The 14,030-nt window shown below is 43.3% G+C and overlaps 1 long non-coding RNA gene across 1 annotated transcript in view; it reads left to right on the top strand.

Annotated features, from left to right (window-relative positions):
• Positions 1-382: 382 nt before the first annotated feature.
• Positions 383-14,030, top strand: part of LOC115892878 — a 38,230-nt gene continuing 24,582 nt past the window's right edge. The window contains exon 1 of the long non-coding RNA XR_004052790.1: positions 383-522. This is a non-coding gene — a long non-coding RNA (uncharacterized LOC115892878). The remainder of the gene's footprint in view (positions 523-14,030) is intronic.

The following is a 14,030-nucleotide window of genomic DNA, read 5'->3' on the forward strand; positions in this document are numbered from 1 at the left end:
AGTGCTGAGATTACAGGTGTAAGCTACTGCCCCCAGCCTTCCATTTTGGAATTTTTTTTTTTTTTTTTTTTTTTTTTTTTTGAGACGGAGTCTTGCTCTGTCACCCAGGCTGGAGTGCAGTGGCCGGATCTCAGCTCACTGCAAGCTCCGTCTTCCGGGTTTACGCCATTCTCCTGCCTCAGCCTCCCGAGTAGCTGGGACTACAGGCACCCGCCACCTCGCCCGGCTAGTTTTTTGTATTTTTTAGTAGAGACGGGGGTTTCACGGTGTTAGCCAGGATGGTCTCGATCTCCTGACCTCGTGATCCGCCCGTCTCGGCCTCCCAAAGTGCTGGGATTACAGGGTTGAGCCACCGCGCCCGGCCCCCATTTTGGAATGTTAATGCTTTGTTTCATTACCTTCTTGAGTTGTGGCTCAGACACTACAACAGAGCTTTATCATCTCTTTCTAAAAGCTGGGAAATGGTTATTGTCAATGCCAGCCGCATTTTGGAGGCACCTGGCTGCAGGGGACCACAGCTAAGTGAGTCAGAAGTGGGTGTCTTCATCTGAGAGTTTACAAGGGAAGACAGACTAGTGATTTTAGAACAATCAGCAATCAGGGCACATTGGCAAAGCAAGCAAGCATAGAACACGATTTATTTTATAAAAAAGAGCATTTATGTTTGGTTCAAACAAAAATGTGAGAACGGCTGAGGCTTTGTAGGAGTTCAGCACGAAAAATGAAATTATATGGTAAAAGAATAAAGAGAAATTATACATTTTTGTTCTTTATATAATTATTTAGCTGGAGCAAAAGTGAAAGTAAAAGTTGGGGCAAGGAAACACATTCAGATGTGGGGAAGTGCTCCCAGAACGTGGGACAGCGAGTGGCGGAGTCCGATTTTGAAATGTCCCAGACAGAATATGATCTTCCTGGACCCCATAGCGGGATGCACCACCCCAAAAACTGTTGTCAAAGCTTGGTGACAGAGGAATCATTTTGTTTCTTCTTATCCATAAAAAACACACAGAAAGGAACACTTGCTTTGTGGATCCTGGTAAATCCGGCTGGCGTTCTGTTTGGGGCAGTGCAGTTTGGTACAAGGAAGTGGCCACCGCTGACCCCACGGAGAGGCTGGGAAAAGCGTAGACGAGGTGACTGGAGAATAAAGGAGGCTTTTTCTAGCCCAGGGTTTAAAGGCAGCCACAGTGTCTGTAGCAAATGAATTAGTGTGACCTTGGAGATGGCCCCTCGACCCGAAAGTGGTAAAGAATGCCATGCTTTTCATTTTGCGGGACACCTCCTTGGGGGAGACTGGGCTGGTAGCATATTCTATGGGCTTATGGTTCTGTGGATAGAATTGTAGGACTGGATAAAAGCACTGGCTATTTTGAGTTTTTAAGCAGTCAGAGGGTTATTACTGGGGTGGTCTTTGGAAACCAAGGCCAAACCTGCAGGACAGCAGAGTAATTCAGATCATCTGTATTGTATGGCTTGAAATGGGATAGAAAGCCATCTCCTAGTTAATTCCTTCATTTATTTATTCATTCTTGCAGGCAGGGACTCTTTAAACAAACGTGTGTGGCTTATTTGAGATCATGATAGAAATTGTAGGGAATAGAGAGGCAACCAAGACTGCCCCTATAAGGAGCTGTCACCAACTCCCTTTGAATCAATTTTAACTTTTTTCTTTTTTTGAGACAAGGCTATCGCCCAGGATGGAGTGCAGTGGCTCAATCTCAGCTCACTGCAACCTCCGCCACCTGGGTTCGAGCCATCCTCCCACCTCAGCCTCTCCCAATTACCTAGGACCACAGGTGCACATCACCACACTTGGCTAATTTTTGTATTTTTTGTAGAGATGAGGTTTCATCACATTGGCCAGGCTGGTCTTGAACTCGTGAGCTCAAGCGATCTGCCAACCTCAGCCTCCCAAAGTGCTGGGATTATAAACGTGAGCCACCATGCTTGGCCTGAACCAATTTTAACTTTTAAAAATCACCTTTTCTTTGTTATACATTCAAGAAGACACTGAGTTGGGCATTAGACTAACATCAAACTAAGTGGCATATAATTTCATAAACTCTGAGCTTTCTTGAATATATCTTTTAATTTGTAGGAATTCCTTGTACACCTGAGCCCCAAAGACACAGCAAACTCCAGTCATAGCTTGGCAATTAAATGAAAGAGAGAGAGAAAAAAAATGATAAAAACAAGCCGTTCCAGTTGGCAGAGCCTCATGGTGCCGTTCTCAAAGTGGTTGTTCATCAGAAATGAAGTTGGCAGCATCTTAGGGGCATTGGATCAAGTCAGTCCACTTGTGACAAGGACAAAAGGAGTAGTGGTCTTTCCTCTTGTGATGTGTGACAGCACTGCTCACCCTGGAATTAATGGGGTTTATATAATCCAGATTTGCTGATGTCCTCAGGGCCTGGAAATTTTCCTTATTTGTGTTCCAATTCTAAAGGTTTCCTGAGAATATTCTAGAAGTAATCTTTCATGGTAGCCATCAATCCTGGTTACTGATTGAAGTCAACTGTAGAGCTTAAAAAATGACAGATGTCCCCCAAAGGCCTAGGAATTAGAATCTGCCATATTTTATTTTATTTTATTTTATTTTTTCGCGACGGAGTCTCACTCTGTCACCCAAGCTGGGGTGCCGTGGCACGATCTCAGCTCACTGCAACCTCTGCCTCCCGGGTTCAAACGATTCTCCTGCCTCAGCTTCCTGAGTAGCCAGGATTACAGGCATGCACTACAGCACCCAGCTAATTTTTGTATTTTCAGTAGAGTCGGGATTTCGCCATGTTGGCCAGGCTGGTCTCTAATTCCTGACCTCAGGTGATCCACCCACCTTGGCCTCCCAAAATGCTGGGATTACAGGCGTGAGCCACTGTCCCCCCCCCCTTATTTTATTTTTAATTAATTGTTGAGTTTGAATATTCAGTGATTGAACAGGGATTAAATATCCCAGCATATCTACGGTGGAATGCTATGCTGCTGTTTAAAACTGTGGTGACGAAGAATTTGTTGACCTGAGACAATATTCATAATGTCTTGCTAAGTTTTTTTTTTTTTTTTTTTTTTTAAAGCAGGCTCAAATTCAAAGAAGAGTAGCCTGTGCATAAATTAGGTTTTTGTTAAATAATTGTGTATTTATACACATTATACAAAAGGCCAGAAATAACCTCAAAAATTGTTGACAGCGGTGGCTTCTGAGCAATTATTTCTGTTTGTCCTTTTTTTTTTTTTTTTTGAGACAGAGTCTCGCTTTGTTGCCCAGGCTGGAGTGCAGTGGCGTGATCTCGGCTCGCTGCAACCTCCACCTCCTGGATTCATCCAATTGTGGTGCCTCAGCCTCCCGAGTAGCTGGGATTACAGGCCCACACCCAGCTAATTTTTGTGTTTTTAGTAGAGACGAGGGTTTCACCATGTTGGCCAGACTGGTCTCGAACTCTTGGCCTCAGGTGATCCACTTGCATTGGCCTCCCAAAGTGCTGGGATTACAGGTGTGAGCCTCCCCCCCCCAGCCTTAGTTATGTTTCATAATAACAAGAAGACACTCCAATGTAAGGTTACAGCTGACCTTAGGGACAGTATCGCCTTTGATGACTTGGGACCTCCCCTCATGGCAGCAGAGACAACTGGCCGGTTGCAGTGGGTCTGTAGGTCCTGAACTGAAAGTATGACAGGTTTCTAGGGCGGGACTGGAGTGAACCAAATGATAGGATAAATTTTGCAGAAATATTTTGTACAAGTAAAATCAACACTGTGGACTCAGCTTTGAAATTGTTTTTAAAAAATTTTTGCATGCTAAATTTAAAAAAAATTTGTATTGCCCTCTGCTTTATTGAGACATAATTGACAAGTAAAATTGAATATATTTAAGGTACAGAATGTAATGACTTGATATACATAAACATTGCAAGATGCTTGCCACAATCAAGTTAATGAACATATTCATAACCTCCCATAGTTACTTTTGGATGTGTGTGTATGGTGAGAATACTTAAGACCTTCTCTGATAGCAAATTTCAAGTGTATTATACATTGTTATTAACTATAGTCACCATGCTATACATTAAGTCTCCAGACAAAACAGTTTTAAACACATTATTCTAAAGTGTCCCTGGAGCTAACAATTATATTTGATCCCCCTCATTTCACGCTCTCTTCTCTTCTCTTCTCTTCTCTTCTCTTCTCTTCTCTTCTCTTCTCTTCTCTTCTCTTCTCTTCTCTTTCCAGAGGAGTCTCAGTCTGTCGCCCAGGTTAGAGTGCAGTGGCACGATCTTGCCTCACTGCAACCTCTACCCCCCGGTTCAAGGGATTCTCCTGCCTCAGCCTCCCAAGTAGCTGGGATTCAGGTGCCTGCTGCCACACCCAGCTAATTTTTGTATTTTAGGTAAAGACGGGATTTCACCATGTTGGTCAGGTTGGTCTCGAACTCCTGACCTTAAGTGATCTGCCTGCTTCGGCCTCCAAAGTGCTGGGATTACGGGCGTGAGCCACCACACCCAGCCTGTTTGTCTTTTCTTTAGTGTTTCTCTGTGTTTTCAGAGTTTTAAGCATCAATCTCACGTTACTTTTGTACAGAGGAAGAATCCCCTCAATAAATATTAATGCTTTCCCCTTCAGGGACAACACGGTGAGGAGCCGCAAAGAAGAAACGAGATACGTGTGGCTGCTTCATTTATTCATTCATGATTTTTGGTTAGCCTTTGAAAGTTTATTTTTCAATTTTATTTAGTCTTTTTTTTTTTTTTTCTATTCATAAAGAATAAAGAGACTTCAGCACTTGTGATGAGCCTGGCACTGGCACTTAGTTTTATGCCCTTGGGCTGTAGAGGTCAGTTTCTCAAGTCCAAGTGCTGCAGTTCTTTTTGCCCCCGCCGCAACTTTTTTTTTTTTTTTTTTTTTTTGAGTCAAGCAGGGTCTGCTCTGTCACCCAGGCTGGAGTACGGTGGTGCAATCACAGCTTATTGCAGCCTCAACCTCCCAGACTCAAGTGATCTTCCCACCTCAACCTTCCGAGTATCTGAGACCATAGGTGTGCACCACCACATCCAGTTAATTTTTTAATTTCTTGCAGAGTTGGGGTCTTGCCATGTTGTCCAGGCTGATCTTGAACTCCTGGTCTCAAGCAATTCTCCCACCTCAACTTCCCAAAGTTCTGGGATTACAGGCGTGAGCCACCGTGTTTGCCCCAAGTGCTGCAGTTCATACTCTCCAGCTCACAGAAGAGGCAACGAGGAGCCTGTCGAAATGCAGATTCTCTCCCAAGAGGCTCGGTGAAGTAGTCCTGGGTGGGGCCAGGAATTTCTTATTTTAAACCAGCTCCTCATGTGATTCTGAGCTATCTGGCATGGGTTTCTGAGAACCTGAAAATGGGGCTTAGATTGCTTAAAGCCTAAAGTCAATGAACAGTAGCAGAATGTGAAGACCTGGTTTATTGGTTTCACCCTGGAATCTCAACTAAGTTCCCCCAGAATGTCCCTGGACCCATGCCCCTTAGCTGAAATGTCTTAGTTTAGAATGTGACATGTCTAAGTGTGATGACAGTCAAAATAGACCCAGCGAGGAAGTTGCCAGCATCCTTGAAGGTTGTTAGATGTGGCAAACACCTTCCTTCCTTTCTTAAGGACAGTAAGAAAACAACAGCTCAGGAAGTCATAATAATTCTAACAGCAGCATCTACTTAGCACTGCCTAAGCACTCCATGTTCATTTACTCATGCAATCCTCCCAAAACCTATAGGATACCTATAGATAAAATCATCACCATTTTACAGATGAGGAAACTGAGGTTTAGAAAGGTGAATGATCTTGCCCAAGACTATATGGCCAATCAGTTAGCTTGCCTCCAAAGACCCTGGGCTTAACTGCTATATTATCCAACCCCAAACTCTACCAGTGGCCACTGTGCAAACTCTGGCTGTGCGGCTGCCTCCAGGGTTCAAGAATATTGACCATTGCCCGGCAGCTTGTTGCTTGGTGGCCCCTGCTGAACATTTTCTGGTGTGAAATTGTTATTTAACTTCAACCTTCTAAAACTGTGCCCTTCATGGTTCCAGCTAGTACAAAGTTAAAAACACTTGATAAAACGCATAAAACACAGCCAGCAGCGTATTTCCAAACCACGTTGTAAGCCAGGCAGCGTTCTCTTGAAACATACATCCTTGGGGGCAAAGCAGTTAAGACAGCTTCCACTGCAGTGTGTGGACTGGGGTGTCCACTGAACCAGAGAAAGCTGGGGGTTTTGGGATGCCAAAGGCCTACAGTGGGAATAGCTAGGGGAAGGCTGCAGCCAATCTGGGTAGTGGTGACAGGACAGGGAAATTGACTCTAGTTTTTGCTCAGTAGCAAAACTGTTTTGAAAGAGAATTTCTCCTCTACCTCACCCCCAGGCATGTTTTTTTAACTCTTTAAAAAATAATGCTAAAGCAAACTAAATATGGATATGGCCTGAAAAGGACTCCTTACTTCTTTTTTTTTTTTTTTTTTTTGAGATGAAGTCTAGCTTTGTCGCTCAGGCTGGAGTGCAGTGGCACGATCTTGGCTCACTGCAGCCTTCGCCTCCTGGGTTCAAGAGATTCTCCTGCCTCAGCCTCCTGAGTAGCTGGGATTATAGGCGCCCACCACCACGCTCAGCTAATTTTTCGAATTTTTATATTTTTAGTAGAGACAGGCTTTCACCATGTTGGCCAAGCTGGTCACAAACTCCTGACTTCAAGTGAACTGCCCGCCTCGACCTCCCAAAGTGCTGGGATTACAGGCATGAGCCACCGTGCCCGGCCCCGGACTTCCTACTTCCATATTTGAGCCCTTGTGGTCGAACTGCAACCTAACTTTGAAACAGATTGAAACCCTAATTTAGGAGTATGACGACATTGAAACCCTAATTTAGGAGTATGCAGCTGTAACAATTGCTGAGTCTTGGCCAATCCCAGCAGCCTTACTTCAACCACTCATACATACACTGCTGAGTGTTCACACTGTGTTCAAATAAGGCAAACGAGGTGCTGTAACCGATCCAGCTGTTTTGGAATCTCACCTCCGATTTCTGTACATCACTTCCTTTTTTTTTTTCTGTCTATAAATTTGTGCAGACCCGAGTCATCCCTGGAGTCTCTCTGAATCGGCCGTGATCCTGGGGACTGCAGGATTTGTGCATTGTTCATTGCTCAATTAAACTCGTTTAGATTTAATTTGGCTGAAGTTTTACTTTTAACGATACTGTGATGTGTCATTATTATTTCACTTTTCAAATTATTTAAAATTCTTTTCAATTTTATGGTATGCTACATACCATAACATTTCTGTACCCTTTTAAAGCGTACATTTCAGTGGTTTTCAGTATATTCACAAGGTTGTGCAACCGTCACCACTAGTTCTGGAACATTTTCTTCAGCCCCAAAGAAACTTCATACCCATTAGCGGCCACTTTCCATTCCCTCTTCCCCACAGGCCCTGGCAAATTCTGATGGTTTTAAATGGTTAAATCTTTTCAATTACATCACAAGAGACCATGGAACTCATTACTGTTTCTGGCACATAATAGGTACTTAGTAATTTTTGTGTGTGTGTGATAAAGCTTTCAATTAAGACTCTTTACTCTTTTTTCTGGTATATATGATAATTTTAAAATTATAGGCCAGGCGCGGTGGCTCATGCCTGTAATCCCAGCACTTTGGGAGGCCAAGGTGGGTGGATCACCTGAGGTCAGGAGTTCGAGACCAGCCTGGCCAACATAGAGAAACCCCGTCTGTACTAAAAATACAAACATTAGCCAGGCATGGTGGCTTGCACCTACAATCCCAGCTACTCAGGAGCCTGAGGCAGGAGAATCGCTTGAACCCGGGGGATGGAGTTTGCAGTGAGCCGAGATCACACCACTGCACTCCGGCCTGGGTGACAGAGCGAGACTCAGTCTCAAAAAAAAAAAAAAAAGTTATGTTAAACATCTAGAAGAAGACAACATACAGCTGAGTTGGATTTTTCCCCCCTCCTCTTCCATTTAGAAAAGTCTGAACTCAGAGGTCTCATGTCAACTGGATAATTGTTTTGTTGGCCTGATTCTCACCTTAGTTTGATTTAGGAAAAGACAAGGACATCTAGAGTCATGTTGTAATCACAGTTCTGTGATATTTCATGTTTTTATAACTCATGAAAATACAGTGAGGAAATTAACAGCTTGGACTGTGGGAAAAGAAGTAAAGCTGAAACTCTGATATGCGCAGGCCTGAGTATGTTGTTTACAGAATGAAAAGTGAGTCCCACGGAAGCTGAGACTTGGCTTCTGTCATGCCTGGGAATCTACAAACTCAATGCCCTCTCGCTGGCAGAACATAAAAGCTAAAGATTACCCCTAATCCCGTGGCATTTTAAAATCCGTGGAATGGCCTTTGGTGCTCAACAATTTTCACTTAAAGTCACACGCTCTTTTGGAGGTACAAATGTTTCAGTTACCCCAGTAGTATCTCTGGTAAGACTTACCAGAATGAATATTAATGCAGATGAAGACAGGATTGTTCTGTCCAGAAGTAGTCACTCCCCTTCACCCCCAAGTTCCACTTTTTAAACAATTCAAATAATGGAAGCTCATGTGACAGCTTTCCACTGGTAAACCAGATAATAAGATTCACTGCACTGGAAAAAAAGTGGAAACCACTCACACGTTTATCAACGGATGCGTGAGTAAACATGTGGTATATCTATACAATGGAATATTATGCAGCCATAAAAAGGAATGAAGTACTGACACATGCTACCACCTTGAAAAGATGATGCTGGCCTGTAATCCCAGTATGTTGGGAGGCCAAGGTGGGTGGATCACCTGAGGTCAGGAGTTCAAGACCAGCCTGGCCAGCATGCCTGTGATCCCAGCTCCTTTAGGAGGCTGAGGCAGGAGAATCACTTGAACCCAGGACGTGGAGGTTACAGTGAGCCAAGATCTTGACATGGCACTCCAGCCTGGGTGACAAGAGGAAAACTATAACTCAAAAAAAAAAAAAAAAAAAAAAAAAAAAAAAAAAAAAGAAAAAGAAAAAAAAGAAAGAGAAAAGAAAAGATGATGTTGAGTAACAGAAGCCAGATGACACAAAAGTCTACTTGTATGATTCCAATTATATGGCATGTCAGCAAATAGACAAACCCATAGAGACAGAAAGCAGATAAGTGGTTCCCAGGGTCTAGGGGAGGGAAAAGGGAAGTGACTGCTAATGGGTAAGGCACTAGCCTTAGTTAGTTGATTTCTTTTTGGGGTGATGAATATTCTGGAATTAATGATGATGGTGGCACAACTTTGTGACTATACTAAAAACACTAAATTGTATACTTTCAGAGGATAAATTTTATAGTGTGTAAACTACATCTCAATTAAAAAAACAGTAAAAAGAAGATGCTGCAAAGCCTCCCATGGGATTAAAATAAGAGTAAAAGAAAAAAACATGACTTCATTGTGTGGGTGTCTGTGTTGAAGATGATTTAGCAGCTCCCTCCGTGAGGCATTTGCTGGAATACAATCCTTTCTGCCCTCATCATTGTCAGCACACTGGTTCGGGCCTTCAGAATTCCTGCCTGTATCATGGAACTAAAGAATTTTAGCAGCTGACAAGGACCTTAAAGGTTCTAGCCTAACTCTCTCACTTGTCAGGGGAGGCAGCTGGTGCCAGGCAGAAGAAGTGGCATGTTCAGAGTGGCCTGCCTGGTGTCTGAGCTGGACCTGACACCCAGTGTTCTTTCCACTGGGCCTTTATTACAATTGTTTTCCTCTCTCTCTTTAGTCTCTTCCTGCTCCAGTAGGATTGTACATTCCGCTGACCTAATCTTCCCGAAATACAGATCTTATCACGTCACTGCCCTGCTGAAAAAACCCACAGTGGCTCCCCCCTGCCTTCAGGCTCAGACCCCGGGAGCCTCCTTCACCTTCTTTCCACTTCTTGGCTCTCATGGCTTCCTAAACAAACTCCTTTTGCCACTCCAGCACATGGCGTGTGTCTCAATATCACGCTTCTGGGCACATGTTGTTAATCTACTTTGTATATGTTTATGTCTTTGTGGCTCAGCAAATTGCAAGTTTCTTGGAGATCAGGATCATGCCTTTGACCTCCTGACACAGGGCACAATGCAATTGCTTGTACTTGTTAGGGGTCTGGAAATATTTGTAGATTAGTTGATTCCATTCACAACCACAGCTAGTCTTCACCTGGATACACCTAAGAATATCTTGGAGGAGCCCGGGCGCGGTGGCTCACGCCCACAATCCCACCACTTTGGGAGGCCAAGGCGGGCGGATCACAAGGTCAAGAGATAGAGACAATCCTGGCCAATATGGTGAAACCCCATCTCTACTAAACACACACACACACACACACACACACACACACACACACACACACAATTAGCCGGGTGTGGTGGTGCATGCCTGTAATCTCAGCTACTCTGGAGGCTGAGGCAGGTGAATCACTTGAACCAGGTAGTCGGAGGTTGCAGTGAGCCGAGATCACGCCACAGCACTCCAGCCTGGTGACAGAGTGAGACTCTGTCCCCCATAAAAAATATTGCGTCTTAGAGGAGTTCTGGCAACAGGTCTCTATTTTGTGCCGCGTCTCTCCTGAGTTTAACTTTTGGATGTAATCTGGATAAGAAGATTCTTGAAACCTCTTATGAGACTGGATTTAGTGTCAAAAAGGCAAAACACACCGACTTCAAAATTAAAAAAGAAACATGATTTTTGAAACAACCTTTTAATTTCTTACGGAAGTGCTGTAATTCGTGTTCATTGAAGATTTACAAAATTCTGAGAAAGTTCCAAGAAGATAAGAAAATTGAAAGCTCCCGTAATCTTAGCTCCTAGGGGCTGCCTATTGATAATCTTTCATTGATACAGCCATTTTTCTATGTACACACAAACACCACATATATTTTTTTTTACAAAAATGAGATTCCACTCTGTATACTGTTTTATATCATGCTGTTAAATTAAGATAAAAATGAAAATGTAATAGGACTGAATTAAGCGGGAACAATTTTGCTGCTGTCAACTTGAGAGAACATTCCAATGACACAGAGAAAGAGCAACTCCCTATTTGTTTTGCTTCTTTGCAAAGCAAACAGGGTAAAAAGAGTTCTGAGAACTAAGGGGCAGGTGCCTTCCTAGCTGCCAACTTGAGTTGGGTGTGGAGTTGCTTCATCTCCTTCTCTGTGTTTCCTCACCAGTTCTGTTGAAGGAATTGGAGCTTGTACCCATGAAGGTCCTTTTCTAGTTTTTGGATTTTGTAAGCTTTGTTTTAAATTTCTCCCATCCCTTCTTTTTGGATATTTCAGAGCCCTCTACTCAAGAGGGTAGGGGATGTGGCTACTTTGTTCCCTGTTTTCTTGCCAGCATGGTGCCTGGCAAAGAATAGACACTCAACAAATATTTGGTAATGAATGAATGGATGAGACTCTCATGAGCGATGTCCTTTGTTATGGAAATCACTAGGCCACATGGTCTTCTTTTGGAAGCACCAAGTAGGAATTCTATATTTAGGTTCTTGGAACTGGAATAATAACACAAGTGACATTGTACATTAATCAATTAATGGAATATATTTAGCTGTGGCCCCATGAGGGAGTTCTTATTAATTCCATTCCACAAGTGGCCGCGGTCCACTGCTAGCCTCATGATCCCAGGTTCCGGGCCCCCTCTGCTACACTTTCAGGCACCACAGTTTCTCTCTGGTTGGATAAGGCATTCCACAACCAGTAAGGCAAGCTTAAGGCCGAAGTTTTCAAATGTCAGTGTTCTTAAGAATTGCCAAGGCCTTAGTAATCCACTTTTTTTTTTTTTTTTTGAGACGGAGTCTCGCTCTGTCACCCAGGCTGGAGTGCAGTGGCCGGATCTCAGCTCACTGCAAGCTCCGCCTCCCGGGTTCACGCCATTCTCCTGCCTCAGCCTCCCAAGTAGCTGTGACTACAGGCGCCCGCCATCTCGCCCGGCTAGTTTTTTGTATTTTTTAGTAGAGACAGGGTTTCACCGTGTTAGCCAGGATGATCTCGATCTCCTGACCTCATGATCCACCTGTTTCAGCCTCCCAAAGTGCTGGGATTACAGGCTTGAGCCACCGCGCCTGGCTTTTTTTTTTTTTTTTTTTTTTTTTTTTTTAAGATGGAATCGCCTAAGCTGGAGTGCAGTGGCATGATTTCCGCTCACTGTAACCTCTGCCTCCTGGGTTCAAGCAATTCTCCTGCCTCAGCCTCTGGAGTAGCTGGGATTATAGATGTGCGCCACCATGCCTGGCTAATTTTTGTATTTTTAGTAAAGACATGGTCTCACCATGTTGGCCAAGCTGGTCTTGAACTCCTGACCTCAAACGATCCACCTGCCTTGGCCTCCCAAAGTGCTGGGATTACAGCGTGAGCCACCACCCCCGGCCAGTGATCCACATTTTAAATAATTGCTTGCTATGATTTGAATGCAGGTGGTCTGAAACTTATTGAGAACACTAGCTTGAAACATTTCAAATTCAGTGTTTTGTCAAGCAGAGGAGAGGCCATGATTGGCCATTAGGATCTTTATCAAGCATCAGCTTGCCCACAGCTTTGGTTTCCAGGGAGACGGAACTAACAATACAATAGTTCATCTTCATTATGAGTGTACCGTGCCAAGAGCTTTCCTAAGTGCTTTACATTCATTATCCTCTTTAATTCTCTTAAGAGCTGTATGAGGTAGGTCCTTTCATTACCTCCATTTTACAAGGAAACTGAGGCTCAGACAAGGATATCTAGCTTATCCATGATCAGGTAGCACGGACAATGGGATTAAATAATCAAGTCCTGCTACTGCCAGGTTAAGAAAACCCAGCTCTTTGTTATTTTATAACAACTAGGGGAAGCTGTTGTGCGTCATTGGCTGATAGGAAGAGAAATTCATGTTTTGAATTCCACATCTATGTCTTAGCTCATGCATGGATTGCTCTCAACAACTGTGAAACAGAAAGCAAAACAGTGAAACAGGTGAAATTCGCATCTTGTCTTTCCTTGGGCATACTCTTAGGACCAGCCCTGGCCATGTTCTGAATCTGACCACTTTAACCTCAAAACTGTATTGTTAAAACTCAACAATAAGAAAAGGAACAGTCCAGGCCAGGTGCAGTGACTTACACCTATAATCCCATCACATTGGGAGGCCGAGGCAGGTGCATCACTTGAGTCCAGGCATTTGAGACCAGCCTAGGCAATGTGGCGAAACCCATCTCTACCAAACAAACAAACAAACAAACAAAAAAAACTTCAAATCATGGTGGTGTGCACCTGTAGTCCCAGCTACTCAGGAGGCTGAGGTGGGAGAATTGTTTGAGCCCAGGAGGTGGAGATTGCAATGAGGTGACATCACACCACTGCACTCCAGCCTGGGCAATAGAGCAAGACCCTGTCTCAGAAAAAAAAAAAAAAAAAAAAAAGAGAAAAAGTGAAACAAGCAGTTCAATTTAAAAATGGGCAAAAGATTTGAACAGACACCTCACCAAAGAAGATACACGGATAGCAAATAAGCATATGAAAAGATGTTCAACATCATTTATTGTTAGGGAATTGCAAACAAAAATGACAAAAGATACAGCTACATACCTATCACAAAGGCCAAAATTCAAACACTGACAACACCAAATGCTGACGAGGAAGTGGAACAAGAACTCTCATTCTTTGCTGCTGAGAATGCAAAATGATACAGACACTTTGGAAGACACTTTGGCAGTTTCTTACAAAACTAACATACTCTTACCACATGATCCAGCAATTATACTCCTTGGTATTTACCCAAATGAGTTGAAAACATATCCACACAGAAACCTACACAAGATTTTATAACTGCTTTACTCATAGTTGTCAAAACTTGGAAGCAACAAAGATGTCCTCCAGTAGGCGAATGGATAAACACACTGTGGTACATCCAGACAGTGGAATATTATTCAGTACTAAAAGGAAATGAACTGTCAAGCCATGAAAAGACATGAAGGAAATGTAAATGCTGATTACGAAGTGAAAGAAATCAATCTGAAAAGGCTATGT

Source organism: Rhinopithecus roxellana, chromosome 13 (assembly GCF_007565055.1).
Source record: "Rhinopithecus roxellana isolate Shanxi Qingling chromosome 13, ASM756505v1, whole genome shotgun sequence".
In the NCBI taxonomy this organism is placed as follows: Eukaryota; Metazoa; Chordata; class Mammalia; order Primates; family Cercopithecidae; genus Rhinopithecus; species Rhinopithecus roxellana.